Source organism: Rhyacophila brunnea, unplaced genomic scaffold (genome assembly GCF_057557595.1).
Source record: "Rhyacophila brunnea isolate RB1 unplaced genomic scaffold, BYU_Rbru_1.0 scaffold_23, whole genome shotgun sequence".
NCBI lineage: Eukaryota > Metazoa > Arthropoda > Insecta > Trichoptera > Rhyacophilidae > Rhyacophila > Rhyacophila brunnea.
The window spans coordinates 23,790,807-23,816,031 of NW_028232893.1; the positions used below are offsets into that span (position 1 = coordinate 23,790,807).

Here is a 25,225-nt window from a genome sequence, read left to right on the forward strand (position 1 = left end):
CAAACCGGAAATTGTCCGATATATCCAGGAAAGTTTTTGGAAGTCGTGAAAAAATATTGTTCCAATATTAACTAATACTCACAGTCTGTTCGGATCCATAACCAATTCCACAACTTAACTATACTCTGTGTATCTCTAACCAGAGTTGTATCTCTTCAGTCGGTCACACTTGGCTTTGTTGCATCACTATTGATCCAGGGCTCGAAATGGACCGGAGCGCACTGTAGCGCCGTTCCTGTTCGTGAAACGATAAAATTATCGCTCCGTCTCAGATAGGCCATATAATAGAAAAACGAACACACTTATTTTTATGAGATACACATAAAAATTGATAAATATACTAATAACCAGGAAACTGTCGAGCGCTCCGGTTCGTAAACTTTTCCATTTCGAGCTCTGTACCCGTCTCTGACGGAGTGCTTGCCAACTAGGGTTCCATTATGGGAATCAAAAGATCCATTGCACCTACCATTACCATCACCTTGTACATTTTGTCTTCATGTCATTTATTACGAAACATTCTTGAATATAATATATTTAGTTTATGTGTATCTACTGCACGCCATGTTGTTTATTTTTCCTGCGTTTTTTTTGAATCGGCGATCGACCAACAATAATAGGTATAACAATGGAACCTCCGGAACCACTTAATTTTTAAGGGGTTCCGGTTTCAGTTCGAGTTTCGAAAAATTCAGAATCCTGTTTCTATTCCATTTCTGCAAAGAGCATGCATATCCGATGTTTGAAACCGTCAGTGACGTCCCTAAACAAAATGCCGCCCCTAGGCAGCGCCAAAACGCCGCTCCATTTTTTATTCAGTATTTTTATACAATATTATCCTTTCATAAATAACTCTAATATCTAAGATGTTGTATGGATACATTTTAGATACTAACAAAATATATAGATACTGTCACCAAAAGAAAAAGAAAGGCCCTGGTGCCCGACAGTTTCAAATTCCAGATCAGCGATTTAATCAAAAACACCATTGCCCCTGACGAATGTTTAGAATCTCTGACAAAGCTAAGTAAACAATAACACCCTCGTCGAGCGAAAAAAAAATTGTACCTGCCGACGAGAGCGTCATCCGGTCGAGGTGACAGAAAAATCACCGTTAGGTTTTGACTTGACCCAAAGATTCCCTTCGTACCTCTCCCCGCTGTCTCACCACCGATAGGGTCGTTGCAGATAAATGAGACAGTATTCATTCTCCTGCCAAAGTGGAAGCGGACATCCGGGGTTGCACCTTCGGTGCGGCCCAGGGTCTTTACGATGTAAACTGTAAAGTCGCGCTCGTTTCATTATTATAAATCAGTGAATTCCTTTTGTGTAAGCGGCCCGATAGTAATCCCTATAACCACCTAAAAACCATGTGTCGCGTCCTCGATAAAACGCCTTCGCGCCAATTCGGCTAATGTGTTTAAACACGTGTTCCCATATAATGACTGTGCTATAGCTAAATCTAAGACTCCTGTGCAAGTGTAATTAATGATGTAATCCAACCAATGTCCGAAAAGTTAATGTAATTAAACGTCCCTGCGCAGGGAAATTGTTAAATCAAAGACGTGTTTTATCTTGAATTATATGTCCTGATGTCCACACAACCCTCAATCAAGGTGATACTCGTGAAGAACGCTGCCAGCATACATGTGAGTCCTCCACCTTTTCTTCTCGGTATCATTCTGTCGCCCATGCGTGAGGCGAACGAAGTCAATGCGACTTCGGGAACCACGACCCTGAGAAACCCAAGTGTGTGACATCAAACCCATATTTTTGTGAATTTTAAAAATAAATTCTCTGGCGCCCTATTAAGAACCCTAAACAAGCATACAAATATAAACTCGCCCACGCTACATACCGATAAAACATAGTGAAAATGAAGAGACAAAGTAATCCAATAAGAACAATTTCGCGCGTAAACCAAACAAGATAAAAATCAAAACCAGGGGCGTTCAACCTAATACACAGTGCTTTAAGAAAAAATTATTGCGAGCTGCCAAAAATTAAAACGACGTTAATGTCCATGATGAGAAATCAGTGCAACGAAACCCGAAAATGCCACGAACGTGGGTTCTCACAGAACGGACGTTCCTACGATGCTGCAGCCACCCCGTCTACTGGCAGCTGCCGGGGACCACCGACACCGGAGGTCCTGGAAAAGTCCAGGGTATAACCTGCCTGTCAAGGTCGCCCCCCTCTGCCCGACGACCCCTAGCACGAGAACTCAGCCCTGTCTTCGCATCCCCGCGTCAATCTTGCGACGGCGTCGCCGGACCCGAGCACACGTCCAAATTGCACCTCCCGCCGAACGACACCTGATCTCCGCAACCCTCCGCCTACCCCTGAATAGGCAACCCAGCCCCGACCACTGCAGCAGTCCGAAGAAGCCGATCATGTGACGACACCCTACCGAAACCGGCTACCCCCCCAGAACCGTTGGCACTTGCTGAGGGTATCTCGCAAGACGAACTAGAAACCTCGACGACACCCACCCCGTAACCACAAAACGTGCCCCATGATAACCCTATCAATGTATTACCAACGCAAACCCGCCTAACTCGCGCGCTGTATTAAAAAAAATTTCTTTGCCCTACAACCACATTCCATTCGCTTTACATGATCGCTGATATAAAATTTGAAACAAATTGGAGTAGGGAGGTTTGTCACCAAAAGAAAAAGAAAGGCCCTGGTGCCCGACAGTTTCAAATTCCAGATCAGCGATTTAATCAAAAACACCATTGCCCCTGACGAATGTTTAGAATCTCTGACAAAGCTAAGTAAACAATAACACCCTCGTCGAGCGAAAAAAAAATTGTACCTGCCGACGAGAGCGTCATCCGGTCGAGGTGACAGAAAAATCACCGTTAGGTTTTGACTTGACCCAAAGATTCCCTTCGTACCTCTCCCCGCTGTCTCACCACCGATAGGGTCGTTGCAGATAAATGAGACAGTATTCATTCTCCTGCCAAAGTGGAAGCGGACATCCGGGGTTGCACCTTCGGTGCGGCCCAGGGTCTTTACGATGTAAACTGTAAAGTCGCGCTCGTTTCATTATTATAAATCAGTGAATTCCTTTTGTGTAAGCGGCCCGATAGTAATCCCTATAACCACCTAAAAACCATGTGTCGCGTCCTCGATAAAACGCCTTCGCGCCAATTCGGCTAATGTGTTTAAACACGTGTTCCCATATAATGACTGTGCTATAGCTAAATCTAAGACTCCTGTGCAAGTGTAATTAATGATGTAATCCAACCAATGTCCGAAAAGTTAATGTAATTAAACGTCCCTGCGCAGGGAAATTGTTAAATCAAAGACGTGTTTTATCTTGAATTATATGTCCTGATGTCCACACAACCCTCAATCAAGGTGATACTCGTGAAGAACGCTGCCAGCATACATGTGAGTCCTCCACCCTTTCTTCTCGGTATCAATACTTACCACTAAAATATACAAAATTAAATTTATAAATATTTTTTACGAAAAGTGGGTTTTGTTACCTTGTATCACTCCCCTCCATTTTGGTATGTGTGAAATTTCTCAACTGTCACTTTGTGTTTTGTTTTCTTTTTTATCGTCTGTATTTGGGATGAAGGTGGATAATTAAGGCACCGGAATTGTGATGGAAGCGGCGAGTTTATTTACGTTTATTATACTATATGGTTACATTTTTTAATAATTTAATTCTACGGAGGGCGAAATGTACGCGTTCGCGATTTTGCTGCTTGTCGCGATCTGCGCGCCATCTTGAAAAATCATTCCCAACGGTTTTTTTTCTTGGGCGACGTTGCATATCTCCAACGGTCAAAGACAATGTTGCCGGCCGACTTTTAACATTATTTATTTTCGTAATCAGCGCTTTATTATTTGTTGGCTTTGATACCGATTCGGGCGTCTCCAGATACACAAAGACATCCCCAAATGGGGACCATACGGGGGTGTCACACTTGGTAATACAGTCTTACATATCACGAACCAGAAAAAAATACAGTCCTGTTAAACATTTTATGTTAATTAATAGATTTTGTTTCCAACCAGTGAGCTGATATTTTAATGAAAAGATATTTTCGTTATTACTAAGTTTTAGTAGCTATTTATATAGAACCTACACGAAATAATTATCCTCTATTTGCCGCCCTTCGTGTAACTGCCGCCCCCAAACGACGCTCAATCTGCCTACCCCCACGAGACGTCACTGGAAACCGTTTACTTACAGATTATTTTTGAATTTTTGATGATTTTATTAGAGAATCATTAGAAACAGAAAGAATGGTTCTCGAATGTCGTTAAATTGGGTTCATATACTGATAAATTAATTCAAATATAATCTATTTTTACGTCCGGGGTCAAGTAGTTGGTATTAATTCCTTGTAATATATGCTAGTGTTATTATTGTCTACTCATTTTTCTATGCAATGTGGAAACTGTCGACCAATCAAAGTTTAATATCCAAAAAATAATACGGGTATATACTATTGTAGGATGTACCCACTTAGAGTATAATATGTTTTATAACTTTGAACTTTTTATTACACTGTTCTTTTATTACACTTATTCACTTGTAATTGGACGTATTTCTGCAAAAAAGATACAACCCACACGTGTAGCATGTTGAGAAAATTCAATATTTGAGTTAGGATTGATTTAAAATGATGTGTGATTATTTGATTTTATTAAAGTATCCCATCAGATAATTAAATGAAATAATCACAAATCATATATTTTAAATCAATCATCCCTCAAATATTGAATTTACTCGATATGTAACACGTGTGGATTGGATCTTGTTTGCAGAAATACGTCCAATTATATATCTAGTACTAAAGAAGTAAGAAATACATAATATATGTAAAAAATATATTTTTAGAATATATTATGTACTTACCTACATCATTTTCATCCTAGAGCCGGAGTGCAAAGTTATAACGCATATACCTACTCTACATTGTACACCATTGAAAATAACTAAAAAAAAGAAAACCAACGTCGTGTCAGGCGTGTCTTCATTGCCTTGTTTTAGCCCCATCGCACAAATAAACTTGTCTCGATTGCAACACGTCGTATTTGTCAATGTGATTTTGTTGTCGTTCACAAAACACATGTAACTTAATGTAGCTACATATCTCTCTTCTTGGTAGCACACTCATGACTGAGAATCGTGACCACTTTATAATTTTGCCATCCTTTGAGCGACCAAGGCTTTCCATCCTTATCGATCTTCCGCTTCTCTCAGGGCAGAATGAATGGTGTCCCCAGTCAGCTCTTTCACTTGGTCGCTTCAACGCACAGACGCTCTTCCTCTGCTTCGCCTTCCCTGAAAGCCACTCAAAACCACCAGTCTCTCCAGGTTGTCCGGTCCGCGCCTGACAATATGTCCAAAAAACTGCAGAATGCGTCTCAGACATATTGTCGCGAGACGTTCCTTTATCTGCAGTCTCTGGATGATTGACTGGTTCGTCCTGTGTTCTGTCCAAGAAATACGAAGCATTCGGCGCCAACGCAACATCTCAAAGACATCAATTGCCTTCCGATCCCGTCCATGACTCGACTCCGTATAAAAATATAGAGAGCACTAATGTTTGCAAAGGCATCATTTTTGTGGACATCGAAATTCCCCGATCCTTTTGCAAACCTTTTGCAATCTGTCTGCGCCTTCTTATATCCACCTTTTCCACTAATGGTCGATCCCAGATATACAAAATTATCCACTGTTTCCAAGTTTTGGAGTGTACTAGCTGTTGGTAGAAGGTTAACCGGATCGACAACCATTAACTTTGTCTCATTCCTATTAATAAGGAGGCCGTATTTGCGACTCTCTTCCTTTACCCGGTGTAGCAGCTCTGTGAGTTCTCTTTCATCAGCAGCGATTAGTGTGGTATCATCTGCGAATCTTAAGTGGTTTATTTTCTGGCCACCGATTGTTATTCCGCCCTGACAATGATCTAGGGCTCTCCGGATTATATAATTAGAGCCATATTTTTCGTATAAAAAATCTGCTTGTCGCATGTAACAAATTTCACCTCTCACGGGCCGGGCCGCAAGTAGACTAGCAAAATTTTATATAGGTGCATGTGCAGATACCATTTTTCATTCGGCATTTCGGCTAGCCGACCAACCTCATTGTCCGGCATGTTCTATCCTGTGCGCGTGGAAGAGTGTTATGGATCTGTAACTACCCTATCTATGATATCTCCCCAATGACAAAAAATTGTCTTTTGTTCAATTCATCGACACTCTAAGTTACTAATAATGTACTCTTGTTAAGGATATTCGATCGGTGTGATTTCGACTATAACAATGTACCTACTCAATATTATATTATTGATCAACCCCAATTTATCCACCCTATCTAGCTGTATTACTACACACATATATACCCTTGTACATGAACTAAGCGTCACTAATTTTACTTACTTACTATTTCATATTAATACTATTGTAAATCATTTCATCGATCCAGCGGCCTCTAGGTCTACCTTGCGGAAGTTTTGTACTTCTTGGATACCACTGGATGACTAGATTTGTCCAACGATTGTTTCTTGTTCGAGCTATGTGTCCAGCCCATCTCCATTTAAGGCTTTTAATAAATTCTATTACATCGCAAACCATTGTCTGCTTCCTTGTCCACTCATTCCTCTTTTTGTCCTTTCACGTTATGCCCAGCATGTACCTCTCCATACCACATTGTGCTACTCTAAGTTTTTGGATCTCTCTTTTACTTAGGGTCCATGTTTCACACGCATATGTGATCACGGGAAGCACACAATGGTTGAACACTTTGCGCTTTAGGCACAGTGGAAGGTCACTTCTGAAGACATTATTCAGGCGGCCAAAAGCACTCCAGCCTAGCTTTATTCTGCGAACAATTTCATCAAATATACATCCATCTATAGACACTTGTTGTCCCAGATAGATGTAGCTTTCCATCTGTTCGAGCTGAGTGCCATTGATGAAGATCTCTTTTTGGCCTGCAAAGCAGTTGAACATGACTTTCGTCCTTGTTACATTCATTTGCAAACCTACTTTGTTACTTACTTCAGCGAGTTCCTGCATTCTGCTTTGGAGGTCTTCTGAGTCTTGCGAGATGATCCTTGGATTCATTCAACTCGGACCATTCAACTTGTTCAAACATAATTCAGCTATGATCGCCAAGTTGTTTCACTGCGGATCGAACTCTATTGAGTTCTTTCCCTTTTATTTATACATCATGTAATTGTAAATTGAGTATTGACGAATAAACATCACTGAGGATTAACATGCATCGAGTCTTATTACTGACATAAACCTTCCACTGGACCACGTGAATGATCGTGGGTCGAGAGAGTTGCAACCATTGCCGGCGGTTTTGATTTATGACCATGTTCCAATCGAGACGATTTTGTATGTGCTACCGAACTTAAGCAGCCGAATTCGACAACTTAGCGATATACCCGTAGTTTAATTTTAATTTTATTGTATTTAGCTATTCCTAAATTTTTATTATTTATTCATTAATAATATACAGGTGAACAACGAAGTTATGAATAATAAACTGAAATTACCACACAATGGTCATCGGATGAGTGAGTGTTGTCACAGACAAAATGTAGGCATATCTATTTTGATTTGTGATTGAAAATATAATATATGGTAATTTTTTGAACTGGAAATTTTCCGACCTTTGCCGCATGGGGTCGTTTCTATTAGGTATATATTATTAGGTATTGTCTAGCAAAAGATTCGATAAAATATTTTTTTGATATTTCATATTAATTTTTATTATCAGAGTAGCAGATTAAAAAAAATCATATATGTATTGATACCCACTCTCCCGGTTACCCCTCAAAGAGTAGGAATGTCCGATAATGTTTATGGGCCGTATGTATGAGATTCTGAAATTCTTTATAGGCTACTTAACCGATTTTCCACCATATAGCGTATAACACTGTTTGTGACGTAAGCAATCTGAGGTCACACGTCATTCAAAATGGCTGCTTTATATGCCACTCTCAAATGTCATTTTAATAATGCATTCATTACAACAAACGTTTGCCTGAGGCCCTCGTTCATTTTGTAGACTCTGTAAAACATTTGCCTAGTCGTGCTGTTTATTCATTTTATTCATTCATTTATTCTTATTCCGTTTTGACATCTCATAATAGAAGTGATTGAAATGAAGTTAGTCATAATATAACTGTATGTATTGCCACCAAATGGAAATGTTTACTGGGAATACTTTATCCTTTCGTACAGTAGAATTATAAAATAAATGTGATAAAATAACTGATAAATTATTTAAAATTCATAATAATTAATTTATAATTATTAAATTTATATGGTACCATTCGCACACTTTCAGATACATTTACAATTTTAAATTAATGATCGGTGAATGAAATTTTATAAGTTTGCCATTATATGGACGCCATGACACATTATGACGTCACATCGTGACGTCGCTAACCAACGGATTACATTTGCACTCATGCACACAAATGAGCAGTATTTAGCCTATAAAGTGTTTGGGAATCTCATGCATACGACCCTATGTCGATACGAACGAGGCACTAAATTACGGAGTTTATTGAAAAAAACATACGAGATTTGCTATGTTATGTTAGATGCAGTATACTTTGCTTTTACTGGTTTTAAGATAATTACCCCCCCCCCCCTGGACAAAAACCCCCATATAAAAATAAAAAAGCCCTTTAACTAAAATTTCATATCTACAACATATAGATACATTATAGATACAAAAAAATAATTTAACCTACACAGAAAAATATGGATACAAATTAAAAATTGTACTAACATTTAATATGCACATTTTAAAATAAGAATTATTTTGTTCGACTGAGGTATAAATGAGAACTCTGCAATTCAGGGCAGTGTTGATCTGTGTGTCCATCTTAGAAATATAGAGCATCAGTTGTTTATTCTCCCAAGGTGCAAAACCAATCTGCCCGTGGTATTGCCAATTGGGAGGGCGATAACAACTATGTTCAACCGAATGACTTCGGGTGTAGATATCTTCCACTTGCGTGAGAGTGAGTTTAGGTGGACGCTATTTTATAAATTCTTAAAATAGGGCCTCTTTAGCAATACTTCGCTCGGTATACTTCTTTGAACTTCTATAGATGTATAATTGTATTTTCACTGCGTTTGTGTGTTTATATTATGTTCCCTTTTTACAACATTTTTCTTAGCTCGTATTCTTATTTGTCCGGTACAAATCTTGCAATCGATTTTTAACTAACTTCCCGACTAGTTAGACATTTGAAACTTTTAGAATATATAGGAACACGATGTCAATGCATTTTTTTAAATACTTTTAGCCATCTTTAAGTAGAATTGAATTCATTTTCAGTTAATTCTGCTTTATATGAAAAGTTATTTCGACACCATTATTGGTCGCTAGACGTGCGTTACTATGGAAATCAATATGACATGTCAAGTACAATTTTTTTTGATCGTTTAAGCTAGTCAAGTCAAGTTTATATGGTTCAACAAAAAATTTAAAACCGTTGTATATAAAAAGTTCTTTTTATCTTGTAATTATTATATTTTCATTTTAATCGCTTTTATTACTTTTTTATTCATTTTTATAATAATGTTTCTTGTCATGTTGTGAACGTCTTAAACTTATAATTTGTAATGTCCACAATATGTTAAAAAATGAATAAAATAAAATAAAAATTGAAATTCTATTGCGACTACTTCGCCGTGAGAATAAGGGTGTTTAGTGAAGCTACGGGGGGTGGTGGCATAAATGTAAAATCTTGGAAGGGTCGGGTCGCATGGTATCAACATGCTCCAACAAGGAAGCGAACATTGATAAGAATATATCGTCTCTGTTCTGGAACAGAAGACACTAACTGGAGAATACTAGTTTTGAGTAATTTGACTTTGAAGTTGTTAAAATGTTTGAAATGGTCTATCATGTCAGTTTATTAAGTAATCGTAAAAATTATGACTTTAAAATAAAGACTGTTTATTTATTAAGAAGGTTTCTAGACGGTAAAGTTTGAAATAAGGAACATTTTGGTATAACTAACTCAATATGTAATTTTTTCGAATTTGTGTCTTCTGCCAGAACAGTGACGATATTTACTTATTTAAAAATTGTCGATCCCGTTCAATAGAACTGGATTTCACCCAACACCTTGAAAGACAGTAGAAACGTCAAGTTATAACAGTTAGAAGTACAAAAAATCACATGGTATCTAATAATTAATGTAATAGCCTCGCCATCTTTTAATAATTAAGCTTATCTGACAATACAACCTACTTTACGACCCTGAGTGATGTTTTATCATATTAATTTTGTTTAATAGTTGTTTGCAAATGGTCTGGTCTGTCTACGGCGCGGATGTGCGATATTTCATGCGATGAATATTTATACTCCGTACGTCGAATTGACACGTGCCATAATAATATTATGCCACTCTTTTTTCTATTGTTTCAATTTATACTGCAATATCTCGATGCAGTAATGATTCACACGACGTCGGCTAGTAACTAAGCCGATCGCCAATATAGTAGCTCAATTTGGAAAGCGCTTCAGTGAGTATTAAAAGCCATTAGTTAAAATTTGTCGAAATAAAAGTATGACTCCTTTAGCATAGTGGTATATGTGCGTGGACGCGATACCCGAGAGATACAGGTTCGATTCCTGCTTTTTTCAAAAAAAGATTTTTCATATTGGTTATAATATTATATTTTCTCAGAAGTGTTGTCAAAATTATCTATGTTCAAAATAATATGTTTGTTTGATTTCCTTTTTTTTCTTGCCCCCAACTGACACCAACATAATATAATATAAAAAAATGTTCAAAACATGGTACATTCACGTACGGATTATTACAGCCATTGAACGCCTTAGATTTTTATGACCTGCCTTTGAGAACGAAATATATAATACTACGCAGCGTATTTGTAGATAGATTGATATATATCGCACCCCCAGTAAAATACTGTAGTAAGTCAAAAATTGGCATTTTGCAGGAGAGCCATTTGAAGTTTCAAATATTCTTTGTAAATACAGGAAAAGTCTGAATGTAAAAATTATTACTCATTTTTATGGAAAAACATGATCTATTTTCAACTGTATTCATCATTTTTCTCTAAAGCATATACAAACGGAGATATTTGAATATTTCTGAGTTACGACTGTATTTTATTAGGATATTTGACAATTTCATGGTAAAATTTGAATCAACTCAATACTTTCTATGTAAATTTCCCTACCATCACTCTAATAATTTCAACTAATTTGTTGGGCACTGTAAAGGAAGGTTTTCAAAATATTAAGTTATGGTACAATCTTTAAAGATTTATTGAAAAAATACAATTATTAGTTCAAAACAACAAAAAAATACTTAATTATTTAATTTAATGGGAAAATAAATTTTTTACATACGATTTTTAATTTTTAAACATCACTTGGAAGAGAAGCAAAAAATCATAATAAAATTCATGATGTTTAGCGGTGCAGAGGAAAGCAAATCCTTCTTTTTAATTGTCGTTATTTTTGGCCACTCTTGATATGCTTTGGATATATTGAGACCATCCATTGGTAACGGTTTGCCTATTTGCTGTTGTCGAACATTCAATTTCCTACATTCTTCATGATAACTGGTTTTTAAAAAAATAATGTATGGATAGTCTCTGTCTACTTTTATAACTTTAATCTTCTGCCACAAAACTTTTTCTCCATTTTCATCCGTGTTGTAATTTTTACCGATTTCATCTGCTAGTTTTTTCACGTTGAGAAAATTATTTGTCGTCATGGGTTTAACTATGTATGGTTGTCCTGTTTTCTTACTTGTTTGTACAATGGTAATCATTTGGCTGGGCACAAATATTGGTCCACTTTTTAGAGCCCTGGTTTTCTGCTGCTCAATTGTAGAATGGACGATATCGCCTTCATTTTGTTTATGCCCGGTGACCAAAAACTTATGAGAGATCGTTGTATTTTTTTGTGAATTCCCGGTGGCATATAAATACATTGCTGTAATGTATTTATTTTTATTCTGCCCGGCACAATTGTCACTGTAAAAAATAAAATGCTCATTGTGGTGATATTTTTTACATGCATTGTAATCGTGTACACAGCTACCAATTTTATTGGATCCTCATGCAGCTTGACTCTCGTCCCACATGTATCAGTTTGCAATATTTTCAGTGATATTATAGACTGTACGATTGTACATTGCCAAACTTTCGTTTATAATAGAAAGTTGACACATTTCCGCAAGGAAGCGGTAAAACAGCCTGCAAATCATATACAGCTACATTAATGACGCTATTTTGGCCATTAGTTCGGGACTCTGCTACGTCTTTGATCTTTTCATCCCTTGCCTCTTTTTTCCAGGTTGATGTGTCTCATATTTTTCTTGAAGTTGTTTTTTTTCATCTGGTGGTGAAGAATTATTGTATAGGTCGCATTCAACGCACAAATCTTTTTTTAGGCTTAAAGAAGCCAATATTAAATTCGTCATTAAATATAGATGCGTATAATAGTGTTCTTTTCCAAATGGCATATTGCTGTCAGCTTGTTGTTTTTTGTATAACCGATACATTTCAGCAATTGTTAATTTACCATCTAAATACAATTTGGACGTCTGTGCACGCAAATAATGTTACTCGATCACTGGGAAAGACTTAATGTGAGCTCTTATATCATTTTTTTAAACATCACTAATTTTTTTGTGATTTTTGTGATCTCTTTGTTCTGGAATTGGCGTTCCGGAAAGAAGATCTCTTGTTTTCCATGCAGTGGAGCAGTACCTTTCACTCACCCCAAATGTGTTGATAAAGTATTTTTTGCATACTTCTTGTATTTTACTTCCATTTAATTGTTGATAACAAAAATTGTTGCCTCTGCTGCTTCCAGTTTTTTTTGTTTGAATACTTTGGAACAATAATATCCTTGCAATTAGTGAGAAAATTATGCTGTATATCAAGATTTTCCTGTAGTAACAGAGTTACAACAGTATTTTTAGTTTTTTAGTATTGTTTTAGTTTTTTAGAAAGCTTCTTGTAAAATACTGTCGTAACTTAGTTACAACACTATTTTATTATCTATTCAACAGTTTTCGGAAAGTAATGTACTGTATTAATTGCTTTCTCTCCGACACTATTTGAGTTTGAGATACGATAGTATTTTATTAAAATAGCAAAAAAAAATACGAATCCAACCACATCCATAACTCGAAAACGCCCATTTCAGACTTACGACAGTATTTTACTGGGTGTGCGATATATATATCAGTGGCGAATACTCCATACTAGGCGATTATTTAAAGCCTACCTTCTTAAGAAAAATAATTTTTATTTTCATGTTGACGTATTTATATAATCACAAATAATAATATATTAAATATCCCCAAAGACATCTATCGTATAATTGTCATAATTTTACGATCTTTTCCCATATTTCAATAACCACCATCTATGGCATATCTCGAAAGTTTAAAAAATAGAACACACCGCGTTTCGCTTATATTGTATAGGATTATTTTCGCGTGAATCGACGGGTTTTTCAATATGAAGTTTTTTTCCCATTATTTCAAAATGTCTGGCGTCCCGCATACAAATGTACAAGCTGTTTCGTTAGCGCTTACGTGACGAGAGCACATTTATTCAAAATAATTAATAAGAAGATAATTTAAAAAATAATTTCTATGGGATTCAATCTCATAAATAATAGGTATGTATTGATTGTTGTTAAAAATATAAAATAATTTATCTCGTGATTTTTATTTATTTATTAGTTCACTCATTAGACAATTAAGTTATCTGATATTGTATCTACCTAAGTCTGTGTTTTAAATATAGAAGTATTTTAAAATGTCTAGTTTTACGGGTTAAATTATGAATTGTTATGGAACATAATACATATACAACAACGGATATTGTCATAGATGATAGGTAATATATTATTTTGAGCGTATGTTACGTTTATAAATGTTTAGGAAAATACATAAGTAATTCAAATTAATTTTTATGAACTAATTATAACAAACCAATTAATCTTTTGAAATTTCTTCGTTTTAGCGTACCTATTCATCAGTAGTAATATTGGGTTATCTTCTTATTTCCCGCAAATATATCTGACAATCATGGTTACTCCCACAGCCTACCTCTTTCAAAAAGTCACCCTTCGCCACTGATATATATAGCGACAACCATTACATTATATTAAGCATAGATGCCTCTGTTAGTCTGTTATATGTATTATTATAATGTAATATTAAATATGTTTACTAAGGTAGGCTTTAAATAATCACATTCACTGCTGACCAGATAATTATTTATGAATTACCATATTTAAATATCATGCTAATTATATCTAATTGCCAACTAATGGACACGCGCCTAGCGCATCTTTAGCGCTGAAAGAATTAATAAGGAGTCTTCGTCACTTGTATTGAGCATTTTCCACCAGTGACGTCCCGTGGGGGTAGGCAGATTGAGCGTCGCTTGGGAGCGACAGTTACTTAAAGTGCGGCAAATCAAGGACAATCATTTGGTATTATAAGTATACCTAAATAGGTACCTAAACCTTGAGTACTTAATAACGAAAATATCTTTCCTTAAATAAAATTCAGCTACCTGGTTGTAAACAAAATGTATTAATTAACATACAATGTTTAACAGGACTGTAATTTGTTGTCGGGTTCGCGATGCCTAGTTTACTTCCGTTGCCCTTCCACGTCCTTGGTGACCAGAAACGACACGAGCACGGATGATAAAAATATTGTTAGTACTTATAAAAAAAATATCGATTTTCAATAGCGTATATCTCAGAAACCGTTGGGAATTCGACAAATATGTATAAAAACAATTTTATAGGAAATTTAATTAACTTTCATTTTTATTTGAAACATTTTTTTGCACCGTTTCCGAGATATAAGCGAAAAACCAAAAAATGGAACCTTTCGACACCCTCCCGCCTTAAGCTCACCTCCCAGGGGCGGGGACTCTTAGTATATTTACCTACTAACTACTCCTAACAAAGTCCTGAAGACAAAAATTCTCGCATATTCCATGCACTTTACAATATATTCATTGACTGGACCCAATGACATTATTAATGTCATTGACTGGACCCCAACTGGAGCCCAATGTCAGTTGCGCTTATCCGCCGTAGACAGACACTGCCTTAATGCGTAATAATGATTAAGTATCCAATGTCAATAATAAATAATATGAAGAATATGAAAAAGTACTTATAATAAAAATGATGACGTTGCGATATTATGAATTATGTTATGGTCTATGATTCTGGTGTATTTATTGTTAATCACTAAATTAATCTCTCGTACGTCAGTAACTAAACAACAAAAATTACAATCTATTATTTTGTTGCACCAATCGCATAGTCAGTGTTTGTCAAACTTTCGACATATGTGTACCCCTTCTATAATTTCCGTAACACTGAGTACACCTCGTCAAAAAAAAATAATTGCATATACTTTAACAACATTCAAAACATATGTATTTTTTCTCTTTTTTAGTACATACATAAACAAAATAATAATAAACAAAAAATAAAATTTATTCATAATAAAATAAAAGTTGTATTATAAATAATATTCATTATAATCAATGGGAAGAATGAAATTGTTTATGTTAAGACAGATCATCATAATTTGGTTCCTTAGTTGTTAATTTTAATCTGCGATGCGGTTCTACTTCCAAAAGCCTGTTTCTTTTTTTTGACAGTCTACAAATGCTGAAAAAGCAACTTCACATAGATATGAAGTTGGAAAAGGCAAGTTGTATTTCAGGACTTTCTCTGTTAACACTGGAAACACATGTTGCATTTGCAACCAGAATGATGTTAAAGTACACTCCTTATATTTATTTTTCAAGAATCCGTCTGAAGCTAATTCCAATAATTGCTCTTCTTCCACATTCGATAAACCTTCTCGCATGAATGCTGCATTAATATTGAACGGATATCCCATCTATTCAATATTTTTTTATTTAAATCAGAAAAATAGTTCTTCAGGCCCACCTGTAAATTCTCGAAATGCTATCTTATACATTTCAAAGTAACCACACATACGCAATACTAACAAGTACCTAACGAAGTTTTTTATTCATCGTAATAGATTTTTGGGTATCCACCGTGTGCCCTTCTTCCTTTTTTCCTCGACGTTTCGGGCTCGTTGCAGAGGCCATTATCAAGAGATGATATATTTTTATGATGAAATGTAGTGTAGGTATATGAACATAAACCGTTATGACCAGAGATACCGGCTCGAATATTGAATTTTGCTGATAGTGCCGGAAGCCATGATGTTTTTAACCGTAATCCATCATCCCCATTAATATTTTTAGCGTTTCTATGGATTTCAATGACTTCCTTTACAAATCGTGCGAAATATCCTTTATTCCGAACCAATATCTTGGTTTCAAAGTCAAATTTGCGTCCTGTATCCATCGAGTGCTCGGCAATTGCTGACATCGTGTAATGTTTAAGTCGGTATGCCCTCTCGTGTTCACTCACACGCTTCTTTACTGTTCTAGAAGTTTGACCTAGGAAGAAAGACACATGGTGGATACCCAAAAGTTTTTTTATAATTTTTCTGTAATCGAAAAAAAGGTACCTATAGTACTTTTTGCACCAGGCGCAGCCAAAGCCCGGTTCAGCGCTTACCACCACCAAACTCTTCCCGTACCCCAGGAGGTACGCGTACCACACTTTGGGAAACACTGTGAGATTGACATGCACTTTAAATTCTGTAAGCCCAATGAGGGTCAGTGGCCAAGACATCTTTGACATGAAGAAAAAACGAACCAACACGTCATACATTTACGTACATCAACCTCTGCCACTCATCTGGTCCGTACAGCCATGTTTCTGTTGCGTGTTACGAAGGTATCAAGCAGCCATTTTTTTCGAAAGTTTGGCGACACAATAGTGGTAGTACCTATGCCTCTCTATCAGTGGCGAAGGTTGGAGGTAGGCTGTTAAGATCCGCCATAAAGAGTGCACATTAAACTTTGTCAGTCATACGTAATTATTTTCATTGAACTAAGAATACAATAATTTACAGATGGTGTTGGTTAATTTAAAAAAAAAATCAATTAAACCCTGCCTAAACCAAATGATAATAGTTTTTGTATATTTTGGGCGATATGACAAAATTGTGCATACCTTTTCATTCATACTCATTTGTTTTCTGATTATGAATACATACCAGTATTACACATATTGTTGGTTATTTGTTTAAAATTCATTGATTCCTGCCTAAACCACAGTGTAATCGATAAAAATATTAATCTATCTATAAAATATCCAAAGTTATGTATAATTTATTTTTTTATAGTTAGACGAGTATTTTTTGATTATTATCTATTATGGCTTGGTTTTCGCCGGGTTTAATTGAATTTTAAAAACTAACCAACACCATCTCTAAATAATTATTGTAGTCTTATTTCAATGAAAACCGATACGTATGACTGAAAAGGTTTAATGTGCGTTATGTATGTAGGATCTTAACAGCCTACCTCCACCCTTCGCCACTGTAGCGTGAGTGACTCTACCTATAGTTATGTCAAAATTATTTGATCATTTCATTTTCTACTTCGTTTCAACTTTTTAATTCTGGTTTTAACACCAAATAAATTTGGGCATGCTTTACGCGCAAAGCGTGTTTAAGCCCCGTGTCAACTGTCTACACTTTTGTACATAAAATAGTTGTCATTTTTTACAGGAAGCAGTGTCATATTTTTATAATACTGATTTTAATACAGATACAGATACATAATACAGATAATATGTAAAAAAAAATGTAGTGTCTAAAAAAATAATACACAGTTTTTCGTTTTGAATCCTTTAAAATTATAGTATTTTTGGCTTATTTTGAGTAAAATTGTAGTAAATAATATAATACTATTATACATTTTTCGCTGAATCATTCTGTTGACAACACTGACCTGATGTTGAACGTAAATATCTATCGGTGATGGATCTACGTGCGCCAGCACTTTCATGACGAAAAACGGTCACTTTGAAACCGGTTTGAGGCAGGCAATGCTTAGGCTACGCACGCACTGTGATGCGTGCATCTACCAAACGAAAAAATGCCTGAATGTTCACAGGGCTTATCACCCGCATCGATTATCCAACTAATGATAGAAACACATTTTAGTCATTACTCATTACCATCACGTCATAACATGAGGTCGTGTGTTATAACAATTATTAGAACATTCAATATAAAATGACAACCTACAAAAAATATTGTGTCATTTACCCGTCATTTGTAGCTCCCTTCCAAACTGCTCAAAAATACATGTGAGCACGTGACTTGAACTGACACTTTTCGTTTTTGAGTGTCTCCCACATGCTCTTCACATCCTGAAGCGGGCCCCCAGGCCACGATTATTGGTGGGCCTCCTTACCTATCGGCAGTGACGTCCCTAGACAAAATGCCGCCCCTGGGCAGCGCCATATGCCGTCGCATTTTTTTATACAATATTTTTTATCATCCGTGCTCGTGTCGTTTCTAGTCACCAATGACGTCGAAGGGCGACGGAAGTAAACTAGACATCGCGAACCCGACAAAAAATTAAAGTCATGTTAAACCATTTATGCTAATTACCTAATACATTTTGTTTCCAACCAGTGAGCTGAATTTTTGAAAGGATAGATATTTTCGTTATTAAATAGGTACTCAATTTAGGTAGTTACTTCTATAAATAGGTATACCAAATGATTCTAATCGATTTGCCGCCCTTCAAGTAACTGCTGCCCCCAAGCGACGCTCAATCTGCCTACCCCCACGGGACGTCACTGCCTATCGATAAGGTTAAGGGTAGTGTATTGCTACAGCAGCGTTTCCCAGATGGTATTCTGCGGAACCTAATGGTTTCGCGAGGTAAAATAAAGGATATTTCGTGTATTTTTTAGTATTTTTTTCTATTTTTAAATAAATTCACTTAAATTTTTGAGTTGTCGGCACTCGACATCATATGAAGCACTGATCGCGACCTTCTTTTGTGAAAGCCACGTACTGTTATGCATTAGATCGATACGTCGATAAGAGATTCTAATTAGAGAAACCGCAACTTCCTGTGATAACAATAGCATCCTCTGATATCAATAATATTGTCAATTTAAATATTGATTCATTTTATTCTAATTAATTCTAGAAAACCACAAAACAATAATATCATGTTATTTGTGTTTGATAATTGGAAACATCTAGAACAATATTCAATCTATATATGAACCATTGTACACGTAATTAATTTGTTAGTTCTTTGTCGACCATTGTACCTATAGTATGTAAGTTGGCTTTCTGTCAATTGTAATAAATCTGTATTACTTGTAATTTATCACCGTTTAATAAATCAAACATCTATCAAAAGTTCTTCTATTTTCGATTTGATATCTCCTGTGAATATTTCCGCCCTCTTTCGCTATTCCTGACAAATCAAAAGAGACTTTTACAGAGTCCTATTTCATAGTCCTCTGTATAATAATAATAAAATAGCAAATAATACCTTACAAGTATAAAGACTATTTAATTTCGTATATTACGAAACCTAAAAGACTTAGTGAAAGTGATTAACTATCTTACTTAAACTATTCCACTTTTTGGGGACGTAACAGTACCATGCGTTCTCTCGCAATTATATAAGTACGTTAATTATCATTTAAGTATATCAATCATCATACTATCATATCAAATTGCATCGCACAATCACATATTTGATGATGTTAACATTTGTGAAGTAAAATTAGACCCTTTGTGTTTATCTCATTTAACTAGTTGAGCCACCACGCCGGACCCTGTCAGCCCCCCTCCCCTTGTGAGGGCTATGGTCAGGGAATGTCACATTGACAAACGTCCTAGTGTATTATAATATTATTATACACAGAAGAAGTTTACTTACTTTGATCGTCACTTCCAATTATTATTAACACATAACCACTAAATCAGATGAACTCCAAGGTCTCCAAGATGCGTTAAAATAATCTGAAAGAAATCTGAAACTAAGAATACTCCGACAAGTGAATACGACATACGCGTCCGTATGAGCACTATATAGACAATGACAGGTCATTTATAGACAACGGGAGGGGCGAAAAGTAGGACCAGTCGTATAATGTATCGGCTTCCTTCTTCAGTGGGTTCCATTGCCCACACACAGCCACAGCAATAAATTAAAATTAGAAAACTACGCAACCACATAATGGATGGTAAAGAACCACATTATTGTTTATTATAATAAACTTTGACATTGTTTTGACATAATCGTCGTCAGAAGTGCGGTTTTACCATTAAGCACAGGTAAGTACGGAGGTAGATGCTTTCGACACCTGAATCAAAATACTTATAGTGATGCTGTTGCCCATTGCCGACTCAAGTAGAAAGCCGATATATCCACAACGACTGGTCCTACTTTTTCCGCCCCTCACGTTGTTGTCTATGTATGAACCAGGGAACTCAGAAATAATGGGAACTGAAATACATAACGGGTAAGGCGATAGCAGGTAACCGACTCGAGTAAGGAAGAATCTGGGTTAAACTTACACACGTGTCAAGAATACGTTTTACTTCGAATACTGAAAACATTTATGATCAAACGGTTTATGCATTTACGCTCATTTAATGTTGGTGTATTACACACACTATTGCACGTGCATAATGCGTGCTTCATTTTCGTAGGACACTCACACATTCAAAACCCTGCATCAAGATGCGGCGTATTGAATATAGCCTATCGGTATTCTATTTATTATCTGTTCTGTGGCTATGGTCTTCTGCACCTATGTAATAAGCCGTCACTGCTAATCTGTCGATCTACCAAGTGGTCTCAACGACCGACAAAACCAATGCAACCACGGTATAGTTATAAATAATGCAAAACATATGAATAAAGGAAATAGAGGAAAAAGTTCGCTATTTCACTAACATTTACTAATGAGCAGTTTTTCTGCGCCGGCTTTCATGACACGCTGACCGCTTATCGTTTTTTCTAGCTCACGAAAAAAACTGAGTACGCCAAGATATTTATTTCATTATTATTTATTACCTCTCGAGCTCAATTATTTGTTTATTTTTTCGCTGCGTCAGGAGTGGACAATGAGTGGCCGAAAACGCCACGGTTTCCATATGTTCGGCGGCGACCATCTTTTGCCGAGCTGTCAGTTTGCTAGGTCCGGAGTTGCCAGTCGAAACGAGGATTGCGCGCGCAATGCACGTCGCGGGAACCAACATTCCAAAATCGAATTAGATTACGTTCGCGAATTTCCAGTAATTATCCACAGCACTGAGGCATGTAAAATAAAAAATATAATAATATGATGTGATAAATTTAATTCTATAGTGTGTTGATTGCAGTATTTTTCGTTCAATCAAAATATAGTGCGTATACCTATAAACCGTATTTTATATTTTAATAATATTGTGTTAGTGATAACTTTATTAAAAGACAATCAGAAGATTTGAAGGTAAATTTACACTGTTTTTTATCAATCTATATTAAAAACATACCTTGTCATAAATAACTAGGCAAAATAATAAGCAGCCCCTGCTATATATATATACTTTATTATGCCCTAAGACTTCCCAATTAGCGGGTTCTGGGACGTGGAGGCTCGAGGCACTGTCTGATCTTTATGCATCTGCGATAAAAAACTACAAATTCCACGTACCAAAATAGTAAAAATAATCACAACTCGCATATCATTTTTTACTACATTTTATTAGCCATATAGTTACCATTTGTAACAAGGTGCTTAAAATGTTGGGCTTCGTCTTGCGTACTTCCCGGGTCTTTTCAGATGTAACGGTATTAAAACTTTTATTTAATTCTTTAGTTCGAAGCAGACTTGAGAGTGGGTCTATTGTTTGGGCGCCGCATCAGTTGAAGTATGGCCGTAGAAGAAATTCTTGAGACTCCTTTACTTGAGGTTGTATGGATACTATCCGTGGCTTTATCCAACTGACTTTCTCTTAGGCATGCTTACATACTGCAGTCTGCAATTTAGAAGAAATATTTATTTAGCTACGTATTTTTTTCGACTTATACGATGTATAAATGAGAACTCTGCCATTCTGGGCAGTGTTGACCTGTGTGTCACTATCTTAGAAATAGAGACCATCAGTTGTTTATTCTCCCAAGGTGCAGAACCAACCTGCCACTGGTAATGCCAATTGGGAGGGCTATAACTATGTTCAACGAAATTGCTTCGGGTGTTGATATATTCCACCTACGTGAGAATGAGTTTAGGTGGACGTTGTTTTATAAATTCTTAAAATAGGGTCTGCTTAACTCATCCGGTGTACTTCCTTGTACCTATCTAATTTATCTACTGATCTATCTCTTTTTTTATGTAATACTGTTTTATATTTCTTTGTTTCTAAATGTCATGTTGTGAACGTCTTAAACTTATAATTTGTAATGTCCACAATATGTTAAAAAATAAATAAATTTAATTATGGTGGCACATAATATTTAATATTAACTGTTCATTTTTTGAGTGCATGTACGTATCTCAGTGGCGAAGGGTGGAGGTAGGCTGTTAAGATCAGCTATAAATAGTGCACACTAAACTTTGTCAGTCTTATAAGTCAACTTTATAAGACTTATTTATGTTCCCAAAATAGACATTTGCGTTTTACCTACTGTAATATTGTCAATATCGTATGGCAGTGGCGAAGAGTGGAGATAGGCTTTAAGATCAGCCATAAATAGTGCATGCTTAACTTTGTTAGTCATACGTTTTTGTTGTTATTGAAATAATACTACAATTTACAGACGGTGTTGGTTAGTTTTTAAAATTCAATTAAACCCTGCGAAACCAAACCATTATAAATAATAATCAAAAAATACTAGTCTTTCTATAATATATCTAAAATTATGCAATTAAATCATACATACCTTTAGATATTTTATAGATAGAATAATATTTTTTATCTATTATAGCTTGGTTTAGGAAGGGCTTAATGAATTTTAAAAAAAATGAACAAACAATATGTGTAATATGTATTCTTAATCCGACGAAAAGAAATAAGTATGGATGAAAAATGTGCTCAATTTTCTCGTATCGCCAAAAATATACCAAAACCCTTGTGGTTTGGTTTAGGCAGGGTTTTATTGAATTTAAAAAAACTAACCAAAACCATCTGTAAATTGTAGTCTTAGTTCAATAAAAACAAATACGTATGACTATGCACTATTTACGTCGGATATTAACAGCCTACCGTCACCCTTCGCTACTGAGTTGTATCTAGTATGATAGAATGTTTATTTTATACACTCCTTGGATATTATGCTTCAAATACACTCTATGACGATCGGTCATATATATGTCGAAAAACCCGTTTCTTATGTTGGCGTCCTGTGTCACAGGGTGTCACAGAGTGTAAATAGGATGTCATAGCTGTCATACAATATGTATGTATAATATGTCGGAATGGCATAGATTTGATCATAGACACTAAAACGCTCTTAGCATATATGTGCCCGATCGTCATATAGTCTATTTGAACCTTTAGTCGCAGGCATTTTCGTATGCTTTGGGCAAACTCAATTTGTGAGAAAGAAATTCGCATATTTTTCAGATTCTGTTATAGTTAAATTTAGCAATTGCATGACTGGTTTGGACTGTTTCGAGGCCCCATTTTAAATCATCCGACGAATCAATTGCGTCAAAGAAAATCGCCACCGGCTCCGTTTAATACTAATTGGTCGACTCCAATTCAATGAATACTTAATATGAAAATTTGAACATTTTTTTGGGGTCTTGAAAATCAAATCATGCTTTTGCTGGTCACAATGTGATAGCATGCTAGTTTTGGTTTGGTCAAGTGATGAATTCATATACCGGAACAAGTATTGCGTGGATGGAAAGCTATCATGGCATTACTAAACACTTATTGATTATTTTATAAATGATTTTTAATACCACAGAATAAAGACAAGTATTTCCTTCATAATTTTTAAGAATTGTGTCGCTAAATTTCAAAACCAGCTATAACACTTTTTTTGAAATAATTAAGATATATATATCGTTGGATTCGTTATTAAAATATCTACATGAAAATTTTATCGCCTCTTTCAAAAGCCGCTACGATTAACTGTCATTTGTGAAACAAAATCAATGTGTCTATCAAATCCCGCTATAACACTACTGAAACATTCAAAAAGTTCACAAATTGATTTTCTCTACATAATAAAAAAGTGTTATAGCGGATTTTGAAACTCAGCGACACAATTCAAACATATCTACATACAAATCAATCGGTTGCATCAGTGAAATATTTCCGAATAATGTATAAACCACAAAGTTAATAATATAATGACTAAAGATCTTTTTTATTTAACAGTGGTCAGTATTGCCGTGTGATCATTTTATCCATGGATCCAATGTAAGGTACCTATCTACATAATATGAAGCGCCTAATTTCAAAACCCTCTAAAATAATTTCAGGTAGTTTTGAGAAATGAGAAAAACTCATATCTATTAAATCTGTGAACTTTATGTACCTATTTATTATTTAATTCGTACATTCTAAAGAGTATTTTGGCTTATCTATTATAGGGGTATTTGAAAAGCTCACCAAACCATTTTAGCGGGTTTTGAAATTTACCCTAATTTTTGAGTATTGACGGTTTTTGGTGTTTTTTTAATCTTTGACCATCATATTATTGGTAACAAAAATATCCATCTGAATATATCGTACCGTGAGTGTAAAACCAAGGCATCTGCAACATACATATTTTGGATATATTAGGGTTTGAAGTCTTCGTTTTGTTAGGAGAAATAGAGTTTCTAAAAAAAACCATAATATTTGGTTTATATCTACATTATATTGCATGTTCTTTCAGTTACTTCACTTTAACATTATCAAGTTCACGACTTTTTCAGTAATTGAAAAATTTGCAGATGCGTTGGTTTTACACTCACGGTGCGATATATCTAACTCAAGTATTTTCAAAAACCATTTTAGGGGGATTTGAAATAGGCGCTTCATATTACGTCATTATAGGATTGGTTTGTCGAATATCCGTTTCTGTCGAAATCAGAAATCTGTTCTATCGAATATAATCAAATCGAATTCTTTTAATGCAGAATCATTTTTTGTATCTAAATGGACCAGAACCATCCATTTCTTTAAATTGTTTTGTAATGAATACAGCATTCACATGTTGTAAAAACAACAATTTAAATACTTACCTCCATGTGGGATAATGATTTTTTTTTCGTCTCCTGAAC

At 35.5% G+C, this 25,225-nt stretch overlaps 1 protein-coding gene across 2 annotated transcripts in view; it reads left to right on the forward strand.

The window, feature by feature from the left end:
• LOC147069752 (retinaldehyde-binding protein 1-like) overlaps nucleotides 1-25,225 on the forward strand; it is a 118,935-nt gene that overhangs the window by 2,323 nt on the left and 91,387 nt on the right. Inside the window, exon 1 of one of the 2 annotated variants that reach the window (XM_085950638.1) lies at nucleotides 21,174-21,454. The exons of the other annotated variant lie outside the window; for it this stretch is intronic. The gene's annotated coding sequence lies outside the window, so the exon portion shown is untranslated. Of the gene's footprint in view, nucleotides 1-21,173; nucleotides 21,455-25,225 lie in introns of those variants that run through there. 2 annotated transcript variants of the gene reach the window in all.